General features: G+C 43.0%; 1 long non-coding RNA gene across 1 annotated transcript; it reads left to right on the forward strand.

Annotated features, from left to right (window-relative positions):
• The first annotated feature begins 4,984 nt into the window (after window positions 1–4,984).
• Window positions 4,985–9,707, forward strand: LOC132662280 (uncharacterized). The gene is made up of 2 exons (XR_009602555.3): window positions 4,985–5,383; window positions 9,534–9,707. It is a non-coding gene; the product is annotated as an uncharacterized LOC132662280 (long non-coding RNA).
• Window positions 9,708–10,140: the final 433 nt, after the last annotated feature.

The raw sequence follows: 10,140 nt of genomic DNA on the forward strand, positions 1-10,140 counted from the left end.
CAAGACCCTGACACTTGGAGGGGCCCAGAGATGGTGTTCGTGGGTAAGGCATGAACCTTCCATTCCAGCCCATTTTATCCCTCTCTGGCCCACCTCTCAGAAGTCTTCATGGGAGGGCCCCCTTGTAGGTAAAGGCTGATATGTCTGACGACCAAAGAGTCACCTGGATCACATACTTGGGCAAGGGGTTCCCGATCAGGATTCTGACCCTAAACAATGAGATGCATGTGCAAACTTGGAACACCCCTCTCCAGGATAACATCCTCAGTGAGGACTGAGAGAAGGAGCCCCCTGGCACGGAAGTGGGTGTTTGGTCCTCGTGCCCTCAGAACAGGGCCTTTCCCATGTGCGAGGGAGGCAGTTGGTGTGCTGTTGTCTATCATTTCCCCGCTGTCTGGTCCTTGCTTTTCCCCACAGGGGTCCTTGTAGGAAAAGCTTCTTAGGGTTCATCCCTTTCGCTTGCCCTCTTCCTTCACTCATTGAGGAAAGTTCTGAAGCACATCCTTTGTAAAACCATTGTTTCAGAGTTGGAAACATCACCAGGAGACACCTGAGCCCAGCGTTGTCTTTGCTGATACTTAATCAGGGGAGCTTAGGAGGAAATCAGAACCACTGAAGGTCCCGCCAATGTCCTCACTGGGAATGAATCCCATTAGGACACCAGGGCTCACTGACTTCAGGGCAGCCCTGCCCTCTGTACTGGTGCTCCTCCTTCCTCTTAGCTGTTATGGGTTTTTCATCAGTTGTTGTGTGGTGTGTAAGAGGTCTGGTGTTATGCTTGGGGCTGTCCAGTTTTCCCAGCACCATTCACTGAAGAGACTGTCTTTTTACCATTGCATATTATTGGCTCCTTTGTTGTGAATTAATTGACCACATATGTGTGGATTTGCTTCTGGGCTATCCATTCTGCTCCATTGGTCTTTCTGTCTCTTAGCCCATAGCATACTGTTTTGGTTACTGTAGCTTTGTAATATAGTTTCAGATCAGGGAATATGATGCCTCCCGGCTTGTTCTTCTTTATACAGATACTTTGGCTATTCATGGTCCTCTGTGGTTTCATGCATCTTTTAGGATTTCTCTACTTCTGTGCAAAATGGTACTAGAATGTTGATCAGGAGGGATTACATTTGTACATCACTTTGGGTAAAATGACAATTCTATAATATTCATTTTTATAATCCAGGAATACATAATATCTTTCCATTTCTTCATCAATGTCTTATCATTTTCATGGTATAGGTTTTTCTCATCTGTGGTAAGGTTTTTTTCCTAATTGTTTTCTTAACTTCTTTTGATGGTTCATTATGAGTTTGTCCAATGTAATGATTTTTGTATCTTGTTTTTGTATCCTACAATTTCACTGAGTTTGTTTATGTAACTTTTTTTTAGTTTTGTTTTTTTGTGGAGTGATGTGGTGGAAGATGGGAAATCAAAATGGCGTGTTTCTACCATATCCTAGGTCATCCACAACATCCACAGCATCATGGCCACTAATATAATTTTACCACAAGCTCCTTTAGTAATATGTTGCACCTTGTGAACTGTGTCCCGGTAGGGTTTGGCCTCCACCATGAAGTTTGATGTGTTCTACACTTTTCTGGTATGTTACTAATATGGTTGTTTTGAGAAGTAATGTAGTTTCCATGAATTTCCAACATATAGAAAGTCTGCAATAGTGTAGAAATACTCTTTATCTCTATACTCAGCTTCACCAGCTGTCATTTTACACAGTTGCCCCTTCTTATGACACACTTCTTTGTTTTTTACTCAGAACGGGACATCTTCCCCAGGAACTGTCATAGAACTCCCAAACATGGAAATCATTATGGTTTCTTCATTATAATCTAATCCAGAGGCAACTGCAACTGTCATCACCTGCCTGAACTCTGTGACAATGACTCCTCCTGTTGTGACCCACTTTACTGTTCTTGAGACTTTCACTCACTTCACAACCATGATGGATTTAAAGATCACAGAGGGCTTCAATCTGGGCAGCCTTTCCTGTGTGGCTTCTGTAATTTAGTATGTTTTGAATCTTTGTTCATGTTGTGACATGTTTGAGTACTTTAGTCATGACTTTAATTGTGGTTAAATTTACAAAACATAATAGTGACCATTTAAAAGATTTTTTAAAGTTTTTAAAAGTTTTTTAAATGTTTATTTATTTTTGAGAGGGAGAGAGAGCGAGAGAGAGAGAGAGCGAGTGAGCCTAGTGGAAGGGCAGAGAGAGAGAGAGACAGAATCTGAAGCAGGTTCCAGGCTTTGAGCTGTTGGCACAGAGCCCAACGTGGGGCTCGAACCCACAAACTGTGAGATCATGGCCTGAGCCTAAGTTGGACACTTAACTGACTGAGCTACTCAAGCGCCCCTAAAAGATTTTAAGTCTAGAGTTGTATGCCACTAAATATATTCCCATTGTGCACAAATCACCATCTTTCACCTGGAGAATGTTTAAATTTTGACCAAGTGAAAGTCTGTGTATATTAAACATTAACTCCCCATTCTTGTTTCCCCTCTGCCTGGAAACCATATTTTACTTTTTGTTGGTGAATTTGATCACGTGAATCAAATTATTTTGGATACCCCAAACAAGTAGAATCTTATAATATTCTTTTCTGTGATTGGTTTATTACTCTTGCATAGTGAATTGACGGTTCATCCATATTGTAATATGAATCAGTACTTTAGTCCTTTGCATGGCTGGGTAATATTCCATTGTGTATACATCACCCATTCACTCTTCAATGGTCAGGTTAGCCTTTTGACTATTGTGCATGATGGAACTACAAATCTTGGAGAAGAATTACAGAGTGAGTCCCTGCTTCCCAATATTTGGGTATATACCCTGAGGTATATTAGTTAATTATATTTTTAAGATATTGAGGAACTCCCATTCAGTTTTCTTCAGTAGCTGTACAAATTTATTTCATTTCTTGATATGTTGGAAGAACATTTCAGTTTATGGATCTACCCCATGTTGTATGTTCATTTACCCTTTGTGGCATGTTTGCATATTTTGTACCATTTTCCAATTGTGAATAGTATTGCTGTGAATGTTTATGTTGGCTTTGGTCATGATAATGGTTCTGGTTGATGATGTGTGCATCATGGCATATGGCTTATAGATTATGGTTTTAGGATTCTATTGTTTAATGGTGTACAGTTTTGGGTTTATGGCATATGGCTTTGTGTTCACACGCCGTTATGATTTGGGTGTTTTCATGTGAGGAGGTGAGAAGAAGAGTGTTATTGGGTTTGAGATGAAATATTTCTTGTGGGTGAGCGGATGAGGGGGCAAGCTGGTGGATGTTTGTAGGGGAGGGTTTAGGAGGTTCAGTGGGTGGTGTGGGGGGGAGCTAGTGGGTTCAGAATTTGGAAGTGATGGTTTAAGGGTGAGTGAGTGAGGGTCTGAGAGGGTAATTGTTTAGGTGGTAAGGGGGTGACAGTATTTGGTGTGGGTTTAGAAGGTTTTGAGGATGAGTGCTTATTAGTTGAGAGATTAGAGGGATAAGGTGGTAATGGTTTAGGGAATGAGGGTTTAGGATATGAGGATAGGAGTTAGGGTGAACCTTGAGTCATTGGAGATAATGGTTAATGTGTTTAGGCTGGGGTGGTGGAAAATGCAAGGAGAACCCAGTTGTCCAGAGAACTCATTAGGGAGAGCACTAGACTGATTAACTGGAGTTTGTGGGTTCCAACCTAGAGGTAGTGTTGGAGAAATGAATAAAGTAATGCACCAAAGATGGCCAATGGGACTAAAACAAGCTCTGGTCTCTATCTTAGAGACCCTCTCCTGGGTTCTTCTTGCCCTGTTTGCCTTGTGCACGAAAACCCATATAGATATGGAATGTGACAACTATAAATTACCCTTCCCATTTGCATTCAGGGCTCAGATCTTTGGAGAAACAGTCTCCTCTGAGCCCGCTGGTATTAAATAAATCTCCAATCCACCAAGACCTCTGAGTGCCCCTTGGTTTTTCCACCAGCATTCCAGCCTGGTTCTGTAACATATTTGGCTCCCTGACCAGGAAAACCAACTGCGCTGGCCCATGGTTGCCACTGGTTTGGAAGAACAGCGAGGCAGTGATGGAGTGAAGAAATAGCAAAGGATAAAGTGCCCCCTGCCTAATTTCGTCAGTCTCCTGTCCAGCTGCCTCTGGCCAGCCCCACTCTGCCTTCCCGCCGGGTTCAAAGAGGCCTGGTAGGTGGGGAACTGGACTCGATGTCGGAACCAGTAAGGCCAGAGCCCCAAAGTAGTGAGGTCCACCCAAAAGGGTGGAAGGGGGACCTGATCACTGCCTGGAGACCTGAGTGATCTCACAGGTAGAAACTTTTGCAGGAGGGAATGTAATAGCCTCTGCTGTGTGTGTGTGTGTGTGTGTGTGTGTGTGTGTGTGTGTGTGAGAGAGAGAGAGAGAGAGAGAGAGAGAGAGAGAGAGAGAGAGAGAGAATGTGTGGCTCAGCGAGGCTTGCCAGTCGAGTTCAAGTTTGTGGCTCCATGGACGGGCACCTTTAAGGTCCCCAAAAGTCTATGGAGTCTGAGTGGGCTCACCTACATTGCAGTGAAAAGCATACAGTCCAGGGCGGCATCAGATTAGACTCCAGTCACAAGTTACAAAGCCGAATCCGCTATGGCCAAGCCTCACCTAAAGTTTCCCTCGGGAACGTAACCAGTGGAGTATCTGATTGGTCCTCTCATCTGAGGGGATACCCTCCCTTTGTCTGTCTCCATGACACCGAACACGAGAAAGGAATTAATAATGGGATCAAAACAGAGTAAGCCTACGATTTTAGAGGTCATGCTCAAAAGTTTTAAAAAGGGTTTTTCAGGTGATTATGGGGTAAAAATGACACCTGGGAAGTTAAGGACCTTTGTGAACTAGAATGGCCCATATTCGATGTAGGATGTCCCTCGGAAGGGACATTAGATGCTCAAGTAGTGCAGCGGGTTTGGCTGATAGTCACTGGGAACCCAGGTCACCCTGATCGATTTCCATACATCGACTCCTGGCTTGAAATTGCCCAAAATCCTCTGCCTTGGGTGCGATTCATCCATAGCAAGCAGAGATAGGCAAAGGTTTTAGCTGCCTTATCTGGAGACTCACCCAGGGAACCACAGAAGCAACCCACCACTTCCCTAGTGTTTGCAGGAGACCCAGAAGAAGATCCCATCTTTCCGCCACCTTATGACTCACCGTGCTCCCTCCCCCCCTGCCCCTGTGCTTTAAACTCCTCCTCTGTCTGTTTCTCCTCCAGCCCTGGATGTGCTGCCCATCTTTCCTCCCTTCACGGACCCAGAGAACCCTCCCCCACAAGGACCAGTGGCCAGATTGTGCCCTCAGTCAGGCACAGACACTCTCCAGATGCCCATCCACATCCACAGGTACCAAGAGGCTCTCCTCCAGGGGATCAGAGCAGGGGCAGAGAAGCCCATGAACAGGCCCAGCAGCAAGGGGATTCCCCCAGGGATTATTATAAGAGGCTATGTGAGGCTTACACCCTGTTTGCTCCAGAGGCACAAGAGAGCCACAACAGAAGGATGGGGAAGGTCTACCTGCCAAAAGGCGGAAGGCCCAGAACCTCCTCAGCAAGGGGTCAATGAGACTACTGCAAGGAGAAAGGACATTAAAAGAATAAATGTCACAACCAGGGAAAGTCCCAGAAACCCAGCCGATATCAGGAGGAACCTCAAGAAGGGGACCTTATTGGTCTGGCCGAGATAGAATCAGACTGAAGGGGACACTGACTCTCTCTCCCTCTTCCTCTGCCTAATGGATGTGAGGGATTCTCCCTCATTTCCCAGGTTAACAGCTATAATTGGAGCCAAATGTGGTTAGTCTACCTCGGGATGGGGACTTTAAGGAATGTTCCCAAGCAGTTTCTGAAACTCCATTTGTTTTGGGGAAATTCCCAGTCTTCTCTGGCCTGATGTGGACTCCATATTTCCACTTTGGTGGAAAAAACATGGCGTCTGCTCCTCTGTCTGAGTTAAGGTTTTGAATTAGGTTTTCTTTCTCTGCCTTTTACTGGCACCTTGCCTCTTCTGCCTTCCCCTCCCCCTGCTGTTTCTGCACCAACTTGGGTGTGGTCTACATAACTGGTTCCTATACCCTCCTCAGTGCCTCAGGCACCATTGGCTTCTCCTCCCATCCTCAAGGTCAAGGAGTAAAGTGCACCCTCTTGGACATCTAGGTCTTTTCCAAATAGAATGAATTGCTAAAGCTTTGATTACTGAACATAGGTTGTATTTTTAACTTCTTATTGCAGAGAAATTAAGGCTATTTGGACCTATTGGAAAACATGCTTTGTACTTAATTGGTTGATGAATTTACCATCTAAGAAAAATTCTGGTGTAAATACCTCTCAGTTGGTTACTAAGTCCTCAATTGGAGACCAAGGTTTCCTAAGAGTTAAAATTCTGCTAAGTGTACTTAAGACTGATGGAAATAGGGAAAGCAACCTTGTATGTAGGAAAGTAGGAGGTATGTAAGAAAGATATAAGGAATGGAAATACATTTTTGTTGAGGGTAGAAGAAGGTAATTTTGTCCTAAATGAGACTGGTTATTTGGAGAGAAATGGCTTTGGGACAAAGTTTGAAGGCAAAGGAAAGTTGTAGAAGGTCCATGAAGGGAAATCCCAAGGAATTTATGTGTGCTCAGGATAGACTAAGGTTGAGATGAATGGAATTTTAAAAGTACACTGGTATAAGGTTGAAATTCTGCTTTTCTCTCTGCTCAAATTACAAAGTTTTCTTGGACTGCTGATCTGTTCTTGATAAGACAGTGCAAACAAAGGTTTGTTTTCCGGGAAAACCAAAGTTTTAGGTTTCATCTTTTTAAGGTCTTTGATTACTTAGTTTAAAACTTCTCAATGTTAAAGGAGCTAGGTTTTGGTAAGAACTATATAATGCTATACATTGACCTTTTGGATCTTTTATTGCCACCTTGGTTGAATAAATAAAGTCTTAAGATTTGTAATCATCTGTAAACCTATTTAGGCTGTACTTATAACTTGCTAAGGTTTTAAAAAACTTCCCAGGATTTAAGTTGTAAATGAAGTCTTTTTGACCAATTAGGCCCTTTTATTTGGGATGCTAAGTTACTGGGAAAAGCACTGTCGTACAATGGTAAACCTTAGGTTGTATTGCACAGGTAAGTGCTGTAACTGCCCAAATATATATGCATTTCCTAATGTTTTAATGTTTTGGCATACGGTCATCACTTAATGTTATGATTACTTGAATTGTTATGTGTCACAGAAACAACCGAATTTCTTTGTCAATTGCATCATAATGAACTCTCATCAGATCTTTAACAATGTCTATTTCTGAGATTTTTGTCATTTATAATTGTTCTTATTCTCTTACAAAATGTGTTTCTTCTTCAAGGAGATTTATAAAAAGGACTTTGGGGACAAATACAGGTATTTGACATCTTTAAGATTAATATTAAAATGGGTAAGAATTTCCAGAACTAAAAAGCTGCATTCAAAATGAACAAGAATTAGGAACATGGGATTAAATGAACTCAGGAAGATTATAGTTTTGTGATTCTTGTTGAAAATATTGTTGGTTCTCTAATGTTTGCTCTTCCAGATTAAGGACACTTTCTCTCAAGATATCTATGATATACAGAAATGTCATAAAGTATTCATTTGCAAACTGAAACATTTATCTTTTCTCTCTACATAACTCCCCTGAAATTCAAAAACTCTCAGTGAGTATTCTTTCTTTCATGGCAATTACAGTTTGCATAAATTCAGTAAGAATCTGTTCATCTTGTAACAGGTCACCATTGGGAATACTGGTTATTTTACCAAGGCTTTGACTGGAATGTCATATTTGAGAGTGACATTCATAGACTCAGATATGACCAGAGAGCTTTAAGGAACTAAGGTTGGCTTTATGAAACATGGAGCCATAAAGTCCCTTGGAAATGTTGGCCTGATACCTTGCTTACAGAGTTCCCAGCAGCCTTACCAGCTGAGTAAAGAAGGTCACTTCCTGGCAGGTGCAGGACCCTCAGGATATCTTGGGGACCTCATGAAGAGGAATTAGCCCTATTCTACAGGTATTGCAGGCCTGTCTGATGGCAAGTATTTGGCTCGGCTTCTGGCCTAGAGAAGCTACTAAATGTTCAACCCAGAGATATCTTATAAAAGGTTCCAGCAAAGCAAACTTTAAAAGATCCTCATGATCAATCGCTATTCTTGCTGAGCTTATGTAAATAATTAGACCACGTTTGTTAAGACTGGACTTGTTCTACAAATGCACTGGTCTCAATTTGGCTATCTCTGGAAAGAGGGGCGGTTAGAGAGAAAAACTATGTTTCAACAATGCACTGTTACAGATGTTAAATTCTAGTTCTGATTGTCTTTAAATGTTTGTTGTTTGCCTAAACTAGACAACTTGAGGTAAACTTCAGAAAAATTGTCACAGTATATCATGTATAGACCATCTTCTGTGCTTGTTATTCTGTGGGGATAACAATAAGACCCCCATGGGCATATGATTATTTAAGCAACTGGAAAACAGGATGAATCTCTAAATATGCAAACCATATCTTCCCTAAAACTTATCTGACATTTACCAGAAACCCACCCCTTTCTGAGACTTGGAGGTGGACTTTACAGATATACAACCAAATAGAGGATTCAGTTTCAGGTATCACCCTATGGGTCCATCACTCCAGACTTAAGAAGGCCAACTCAGAGGAACCCTCAACCTGGCGAAGTGATCCAGATCCAGTCAACCCACTTAAACTGACCCTCAAAAAGACACTGGCCCCTGAGATCTCCAGCCCTGCTCCAGCCACATCCCGGAAGCTGGCTGGCCTGCGCATGGAAGAAGCGTGAGGAATCAACATGTAGACTGAGCCCAGGGGTTCGGATGCAACTCTGCCAGCCCTTGCCCCTTACTGGTGTCCTAGTCCTGATCTTGCTTCTTGCCGTCGGGCTAACAGAGGCGGCACCAACAAGCTGGACGTGGAACGGATGGCAGACTCCCTGGGAACCCGACAAAGCCAGATCAACTCCCTGGCAGCAGTGTCCCTCCAAAATAGGCGAGCCCTCGACCCCCTCACTTCAGAAAAAGGAGGGACTTGCATCTTTCTGGGGGAGGAATGCTGCTATTTTGTAAACCAATCAGAAATAGTCAGGACTAAAGTTAAGGAACTCCAGGAAAGAATTCAATGCAGACGACAGGAAAATATCAGTCAACGGAGAGGATGGGATCTCACAGACTGGGCGTCCTGGCTCCCTTCACTGGCAGGGCCCCTCCTTTCCGTAATTTTACTTGTGACCATCGGCCCCTGAATACTAAATACCCTGGTATGTTTTATTGAAAATGCTGTTATTCGCCAAACTGCAGCATGTATCTTAGCCTTCCGAGGGTACCAACCCCTAGAGCTAAAAGGTGATGCCTAAGAAAAGATTTCTAAAAAGTCATCAAAGGGGGGACTGTCAGGAAAATGAATAAAGTTTTACACCATAAGATGGCTGACAGGACTAAAACAAGCTCTGTTCTCTACCTTAGAGACCTCTTCCGGGTTCTTCTTGCCCTGTTTGCTGCGTACATGAAACCCCACCACAGATATGGAAGCTGAAAACTATAAATTACCCTCACTCCCCTTCATTCGGGGCTCAGATCTTTGGAGAAGTGGTCTCCTCTGAACCCGCCGGTGTTAAATAAATCTCCAATTCACCAAGATCTCCGAGTGCCACTTGGTTTTTCCGCCAGCGTTCCAGCCTGGTTCCGTAACATCACCAGGCAGGAAGACACAGAAAAAGACAACAAAATAAGGTTCATGTTATGGGAAAGAGAAGCATATATATATAAAAACCTTTGGTAATTTTCCTTCAGTCCATTACTGTCATTTGAAGAGAGATTTGAGGCCTTCCACTGGTTCACAGGAATAAGAAGGCATGTCAGCTTGCATACTAGATTCCTGTGAAGAAGGTTCAGGTTTAGTTCTTGATATGTGAGTCCATGAAGAATGGCCTTCTAATTTTACTGTAGTGGAAGTACATAATACAACCCAGTAGGGGACCTTCCATTTTGGAGTTAAAACCCCTGCTGTATTAGACTTCCAGTCTTTTAAATACATCATGTCTCCTAGATTTATATGGGGTGGGTTTCTAGT

The sequence above is a fragment of the Panthera onca genome, chromosome D1 (genome assembly GCF_046562875.1).
Source record: "Panthera onca isolate mPanOnc1 chromosome D1, mPanOnc1 haplotype 2, whole genome shotgun sequence".
NCBI lineage: Eukaryota > Metazoa > Chordata > Mammalia > Carnivora > Felidae > Panthera > Panthera onca.